The sequence below is a fragment of the Anthonomus grandis genome, chromosome 2, assembly GCF_022605725.1.
Source record: "Anthonomus grandis grandis chromosome 2, icAntGran1.3, whole genome shotgun sequence".
Taxonomy (NCBI): Eukaryota; Metazoa; Arthropoda; class Insecta; order Coleoptera; family Curculionidae; genus Anthonomus; species Anthonomus grandis.
In genome coordinates, this window is record NC_065547.1 from 47,485,225 (window position 1) to 47,493,556 (window position 8,332).

The following is an 8,332-nucleotide window of genomic DNA, read 5'->3' on the forward strand; positions in this document are numbered from 1 at the left end:
GAACAAAAGCAAGGGGATATTGACGGCGAAAAATGCTTATTTCTTTGGTAAATATTGATTTATGGCACTTTTATTGAATTTCTAATTATACACGGTGTTTCAAATTGGGGCAAAGTTGACAATTTTTGAGCTCAACAAAAATTTAAAAATTTCGAAAATATTCGAAGAAATACGAAATTTTGAAAAAACCGATTTTATTTTTTCCTGAATTTATTTCTTAACTAATTTTAAAATAATTTTCACTTTTGTATTTCCACTTTTTTGTGCTACATTTTGCTGTTTTCGGATTTTAAATACGATGTTTCGTCTTTTGCCAACCATCATTAAATTTGTTTATTCTTATAGGCGCCATATTTAGTTTTTTCTCTTTATAATAATCTACGGCAAATAATAACTTTTTATTTTTAAAACATGAATTTTTTGGCAAAAATTAAATTTGTCGCAGTAGGCTGTGCATAAACTGACAAAACAATATTTAAAATTTCACTGTATTAGCTTTCATTGAATATTGGAATATTTTTTCAAATATTCAATCAACGGTATTAGTGCACATGCATTCATCATCGTACATCATGGTAAATTTTTCAAAAAGAACTAAATTAATTATTTTTTTTTATATTGGGTTTAATACGCGTTGGTACATAAATTAGTAAACCATAAATTTAATAATAAAGAAATATATATCTTAAATAAACTTATATCAAATGCTTAAATTGTTGTTCCTTTGTACCAAGACACAATTGCACGTTTTTAGGAATATTAAGCACATCTCCTCAATATTTTGAAATTCCTCCTTCGCATAAGCTGGCATAATAAGCATAATTTTTTAGTTTTCCTCATAAAAATGTACCTAAAACATTCAAATCAGGAGATCTCGCCGGCCATCTTACAGGACCATTATTTCCATTTCGCATTTAACTCAGTTAACATTCCCTGTATTAAAGGTTTTTTCTGTTTCAGGGTTTAGACGTAATCGAGCACCGCGATATTAAATTGACACCCTGTATATATCCTCTTTTTTTTTAAAGAATATGTACCTACTATACAGGGAATTTCTCTGAGAGAGGGATTATAAATAGAAATAAAGGACCATAAACAGAGCACAATAAAAAATACTTTTTGCAAATGTAACCCTTGTAACTTATCCACAGCAGTCAATTTCAAAGTTAATTGCCAGCATTGACAAAAAACAATTGGATACATCTAAAAATGAACGTTTCTTTACATACTTACATACTAAATTTCGTTTATTTTTCTCAAAAAGCCTCAATAGTCCTCTTTATCCCTGGCCACTATAGGCACAATGACAGAGCATAAAGTTTTTAAATTAAACATAATGCGAAAATAAAAATGTCTGCAACTTTAAAGCCACAACTACATTGACAAACATAAAAGTGGTAGTTATAATTGCACCCTATTTTGCACCATTCTTCCATACAAACCCAGTTTTTTAACGTAGAGTTATTGGCTTGATGATGCAATTTCTATAGTTAATAATAACAAGGCTAGAAAAGATAAAGCATTAAACAAAAAAACTATAAACTGCCAGACTATTATTTATAATATATGTACCTTTCTGAAACTTATTGAAACAATTTATTAAAATTGAAGCTTTTTTAATTTAATTAAGCAAGATAATTCGATACTTTTCATGTATTGTGTGTGGGAGCACTATCTTAATAAAACCAAACTTTATAGTAATTTTTTTATGTTATTGAAATAGTCTTCAAAATTGGATCTTAAAAATTAGTAATAGGAATCTAACTTACGAAATCCATTAATAAAATAAGGACCCAAAATTCGATTTTTATCAATACTTGCCTAAACATTTAGGCCAAATTGCACTTATTTTATTATTTCTTATATATAATATAATATAATGATTTATTGTCAAAAAAATTTACTATTCGTAGACAAACCCTAAGAAAAAATAAGAGAATACAGAACATAAAATAAAAAATACACATAGAAAGAACACAAATATACAAAAGTGTATACAATTTACCAAAATTGTATGAAATCATAAAACAAACAAAAATTAAATAAATAAAAAACAAAAATCAATATACAAAATACATTTCTTTTTAAAATGCCACCAATGTACTTTCATCGGTCCATATCATATTTTAAAGAAAATTAGGGTATTCAGTAATTTTTTGGGCCAATGTCAGCATCACTCGGATGTTTTTCAGTTAAAAGAATTTTAAGTGGGTTTAATTAACTTTTTTTTGAGTTGTATCCAAACACTTTTGAGAAATGTGTAGATTTCTCTGGATTCATATTGATCTACAAATTATTTTTTTATGTACCGCAAAAAGGACAAAAATGGCTAATGCATACCTCATTATCCTGTTAAGAGCAGAGTAGTTTATTGATGCTAGTAACCTTACAGTCTTACACAACTCACAAAATTAAACCAAGAAAAACAGTGTATGCAAAAGTTAAAAATACAGTTCAACAACAATTGAGAGATTAAAAGAAAAAAAATTACATACTTATAAGTCATTACACAAATTTAAAATCAAATACAAACAAAAACATATAAATATAAGCAAAAAATAAGTAGAAAGTTATGACATCTTAACAAGAACATAAATACTGTGGCTGAACAAAGTTATGATAGTAATAAAATTTGAGAAAAAATCTGTCAAGATCTGAGCACATTTGTCAGTCATTCAGAGGCGTGGTTATAAACTCATCAACAGAATAAAAGTTGTGTTCTAGAAGAGTACCTCTGATGAGTACTTTGAATTTTTTAGGAGATAGCTGGCGAGTAGAACATTGTAATTTATTGTGTAAAGACCAAGGGGCAGTGAATTATTCTTTGATTTTTGTAGGTTTAAATAAGGGGGACGTATTTGTTGTGTACCTCTTGTGTTATAAGAGTGAAAATCTACATTTTTTTTATAACTATCTTTGTTTTTATGAATTTCAAGAAGACAGTTAAGAATGTATATACAAGGAAGGGTTAAAATTTTTAATTTTTTGAAAAATGATCTACAGTGCTCCCTACAGTGAAAATTTAAAATTGTTCTCAAAGCTCTCTTCTGGAGTCGAAACACTCTTACTGAGTGAGAAGAGTTACCTCATAAAATTACACCATATGATATGTGTGAATAAAAAAATGCATTTAAAAGACTGCCTATATCCATGAAGCCTCTAAGCTGTCTCAGAAGAAATATGCTTGAAGAGAGTTTTTTGCATAAGCTATTTAGATGGGCAAGCCATGTTAGCCCAAGTAAGTTTTCTTTACTTACTATAGCCATATTAACTTTTATGCTTATTAAAAGAAGCAGACATACCAACGTTTTTATTAAAAGTCTTAAATAAATTATTCTTAACATAATACACATTTTCAGTTTCCAGGTTACCGATATCTATACCCAGACGCTCTTTGATTTTAGTATTCCTTATTCTGTCTCATCATGTTAGTTGGCAACATCTACTCCAGCAGTTCATTTCCCTTGCATTTATTTTGGAAGCGTTTTTTCTGTTTATTATCCAAAGTTCTGAACCCTCAGAGACCAACAAGAAGTACTTCTGTATATTCTCATTTTTATGAGTGATGTGGTTATTACAGAGTATATGATTTAATCGACCTATTGCTGAAATACCTTCTCCAATTCAAATTGTTATTTCCTTTGCTTTTGGACCAAAATTCGTAATGCTTACACCGAGATATTAATAACTTTGACGATTTGTGTGTCTCTTAGTTCTAAATACTTCCCACCTACGTACTCTGATTTTGATGGAAGTATTCACAGTAACTTGAATGGAAGATTTATCTTTTGACCCATCTGAAAGTTCCGATTTCTTCTATATACGAAGAAATAAAGAAAGTTAAAAATATATAAGGACCTTGGGGCTGACTGAGAACCTCCAGCTTTGTAACAGTATTGCAGACCCCTACATATTGTTTTCAATATATCATTGTTTACTAGAATAGTTCCTAAAACTTAACTAGATCAACTATTTAACTCCAGTTTGCAATCTTAGCACCATTCCTAAGTTATTTGAAAATATTGTCCCTATATCGTTATTGAATTTTTTATCTTGCAGCATCATGAAAGAATAATATGGATTCCTTAGAGGTAAATCTACTGATCTTAATTTGGTAACATAATATATTGATTTTATGTCGGAGGCTTTGGACTGTTCCAGTGAGGTCCACGCAATATATAGGATGCCCCAATTTTTACTCTTCATTCATTTACTTCTACATAGAAAAATTATAATATACTACATGTCAAATATGAATGGTTTTTGAGATAACTGCTTTTTACGATGATATTTTATTCTTATTCAATCTACTATTAAAACAGTAAAAAAGAATTATAAAAATTATAGTAACCGTTTAAATCGTTCTCGGTTTAACCAGAGTTCATACCTTTACTAGAGCTAGTATGTTTTATTAGTTCCGTGGCTTCTTAATTCTTATTCCGGAATTACTCTACAAGTACGTGTAATTTTTTTCTTTAAATCCTCCAAATTTTTCAGCTCTTAATTGTAAACTTGTCCTTCTTAATATCTCTACAAGAAAAAAATCTAGAGGTGTTAAGTCTGGTGACCGGGCTGGCCACCTGGCAGGACCTCTACTTCCGATCCAGTACTTTCCAAGTCTAGTTTTTAGAGAGTTTTTTAGTTTGTTAGACACATAATTCTTACCTTATACTGTATTTTTATTTTGGAAACAGTCTGCCTGATTTTTAAAAAACATAATGGTGAACTAAATGTGGAGAATATAGGTTATAATACCCGGCATGCCTCTTATATTAGATTGCCAATCCCTAAGTCTAAACAAGTAAAAAAATCAGTAATGTACAATGTTCAATCATTTACCCTTATCCATACGCCAAAGTAACAACAGCTTGGAATTTTTAGGCGCTCTACCCACATCTTTCAAAATTGATTTTATTATCTTTATTTCAATGTATTCATGTATTATTTTTTTTAGTATAACACTATAATTTTATAATTTATGGAACTAGAATTTTATATAATGTATATTTTATGACCCTTCACTATGGTGATGGTTTTACCTTTTTGACTGGCTATTTTTAGCTTAATTTTTTGTTGTATATACTAACTGGAACAATTTTTGTGACACCTTTATTTTATTTTATTTTAGTTATAACTGTATTTCTTAAGCTCTGTTAACAATAATGGATATTTTGTTTTGACATTAAAGCATATTTTGAATTTGATTTATTGTGTCAAGGAAATTTCACTATATTATTGAAAATTGACTATATATTCCATCGTTCTGCCAGAGGAACTTCAAGCAGTGTATCTGTATATTTACATAGATCCCAAGCAACACATCATATATTATGATCGTTAAATATATATTTATTCAACGATTTCTTAGTAAATTTCTGGTTTTGGTATATTGATCAACCGTTTATGGTCCAGGTATTTTTATTAAACTGTAAAATATACGTATATCATATACGATTCTGTTTACGAAAGGGAGAAAATTTCGGCATTTAACGAGATTTACATATCTAGTTTTAAAACTCGATTACTACACCTCAAATATTTAATGAATTTTTTTTGAAAAATCACTGTTTTTCGTCCATATCATCTAATTACATAACGCTGTTTTCATACTAAATATTTATAAATAAAATTATGTCAAATTTAAATAAACAGTGTTATTAAATTGAATTTTAAATTTATTTTTTCTGCAAAAACATTGTTTTTCATTAACACAACCCTTACACCCCCCACCCACCCCAAACATTTGGCCAGTCAGAAATTCTTTTGAAAAATCACCGTTTTTCGTCCATAATCTCCAATCTAATAGCACTGTTTTGTATTAAATATTGTTTATTTTTGTATTATTATATTAAATTTATATAAACAAACTGTGTTATTAGATCAGGTATTAACGACGAAACCAGCTGTTATTCATGTGGATTATTTTGGAAAACAATGATTTTTGAAAACAATTTCTTACTGGTAAGGTGTGTGGGGTGGGTGGGGGGGTAAGGTAGGATCAATGAAAAACGTTTTTTTGCAGAAAATAATTACCTGAGAAAAAAATGCCTTTGAAGAAAATTATAGGTGATAAAAAATCTATAGTTTTTGTATCTATACTTTTCGCACTTAACCTTCAGGTTTTTGAGTAAAACGAGAAAAAAAATATATTGTAGAACACATTCATAAAATGATATCCATGTCTCTAAGGATGTTAGGGTTTGCGAGATGTTGTAGGTTTGATTTTAATGAGACAAATATATTGTTCTCTAATTAGACCTATCATTATTAAAGTCCTGTTCCTCTGTATGGAATCTCGCTTATACTATCATAGTCAAAGAATTGGAGAGGTCCAAAGAAAGTTGTTACGTTTTATTGCCTTTAAATTTGATATTATGTCTCTAGAGGATTATGGGCTATAGAACTCTTCATGTTTCATGCAGTTTTTTTCCTCAAAGCTTTGATCAAATATTATAAATCTTAAGTACTTGCTTTCTATTTTTTAAATAATTGTTCAACCAGTGCAAAACAATTCCACCCAATCCTGCATTCCTTAATTTCACCATTAAATATTTTCGATTTACAAAAAGCCTTAGCACCAGTACTGGAATTTAATTAATTTTTTTCAGGATTCTAGTACACAGTCGTTTTACATTAAATTTTTTTTGAACGTATATGTAACTAGCTGTGAGCAAACTATTTTTTACACACAATACATTGATTGGTCTTAAATCATTAGCCATTATTGAATTATTTCTTTTTTGAATGAAAATTGTTGATCTTTTAAGTAGGACAGGAACCTCTCCTTTTCATGTGAGTAGTTGACCATGTTCACTAATGGCTGTTTTATGCATATTTCAGTAAATTGAAATTTATTTAATCTGGACTTGTCTTATTGGCCTTATCAAGTTAAAATTTATGTTACGAGAGCTCCTTCCACAAACAAAAAAATCATTAAATCTAATAAACGCAATCGGTTTCCTGTCCTACTCGACTTTCAGTGTCACAAACAAGACCAACAGTCAAGTACGCGTGAAACCATACAAAAAAAATCAAATTAAAAGCAACGGTAACACCATTAATAAATAAATATAACCTGAAAGCTCCTGTTAGTAATAATAGTATTAAACCGTTACTACTTACACGGCAATAAATCGATCCCCGGACGCTTATGATGATGATGATGGTATCCAAGATAATTCCTGCCTTCAAAAAATTCACAAGAAGCACACACGCGCGCTTACACCCATACAAATCGACCGAAGGTGTTTACTGCTTATTGAGCGTTTATTTATTTATTTTTTTTTAAATCACAGAATCTCAAAGAATGTTGTAATCTACATCATAGTACAAGTACGTTTAGGTACATAAACAAATGGAATGTGGGCGATAGGCGCTGCGCAACTCGACGCTGCTCGGAATTTACGCGGACTGATCGTGAATCGTCGACAGGTACGTTGTTAAAGTCAAGTATGCCGCTAGTGGTGGATGGTGGAACAGGTATTCCGCTAGTGATGGGGAATTAAGGTACCAAAGAATGCAGGCTTGAACACTGTTTGCGTTACTATGAGGTAGACGTTGGTTGAAATGATGAGTTACAGAAACTGTCTTGGAGATTTCAATCAGTTTTACGAAGTAATGGAAGTTGTTTTTTCTTTGAAAATGCAATTTTAGCACGGTATTCTTTAAGCAGTCCTTTTTTAAGCACTCATCTCCAGAATCTTAGCCCAGATTACAGTGCCCCAAAATCAAAAACAACAAAGATTATATCCATAATTCTAATACCGTGAAATGGGGTTAATAGAAACTGAAATAGCAACAAAAACGGGAAACTTCTTTTAAAAAAAATCAACATCGGAATTAAACCTCCTAACGTTTCAAATTTATTCTTAAACGGTCAACAGATACCATAACTACTGTCGCCATAACTACTTTAACGGGCCAAAGATGTTTTATGCTAATTATGTTTAAGCCAAGCCTCATGATTTTCTTCCAATTTAAAGTATTTAAGTGATTTTATAGCTTTTTGTAGTTTTTTTGAGTTCTGGGTTAATACATTATTTTACAAACGTGCCAACATCGAATCTGTCATTCATTTAGTCAATTTAGAGAAAAAGTTTTGGTTGGTTTATAAATATTTAAAGTATAAAATCAAAAGCCAACTAACTTCAAAACCACAACAACAATCTTTAAGTGTTGGTCATTCTAAAAAACAGAAAAATATTTGACAATATAAAATGCCTTTAAAAAGACAAAAATCTTGAATATCCTCATTTAATACTCATGATCCTACACCTACACAATCAGAATAATTTAGTTTTTTAATTTTTTAGCTAAGATTTTAGTATGTAAT

The 8,332-nt window shown here is 29.8% G+C and overlaps 1 protein-coding gene across 1 annotated transcript in view; it reads right to left on the minus strand.

The window, feature by feature from the left end:
- Nucleotides 1-7,424, minus strand: part of LOC126733652 (uncharacterized) — a 148,565-nt gene extending 141,141 nt beyond the window's left edge. Inside the window, exon 1 of the mRNA XM_050437044.1 lies at nucleotides 7,123-7,424. The gene's annotated coding sequence lies outside the window, so the exon portion shown is untranslated. The remainder of the gene's footprint in view (nucleotides 1-7,122) is intronic.
- Nucleotides 7,425-8,332: the final 908 nt, after the last annotated feature.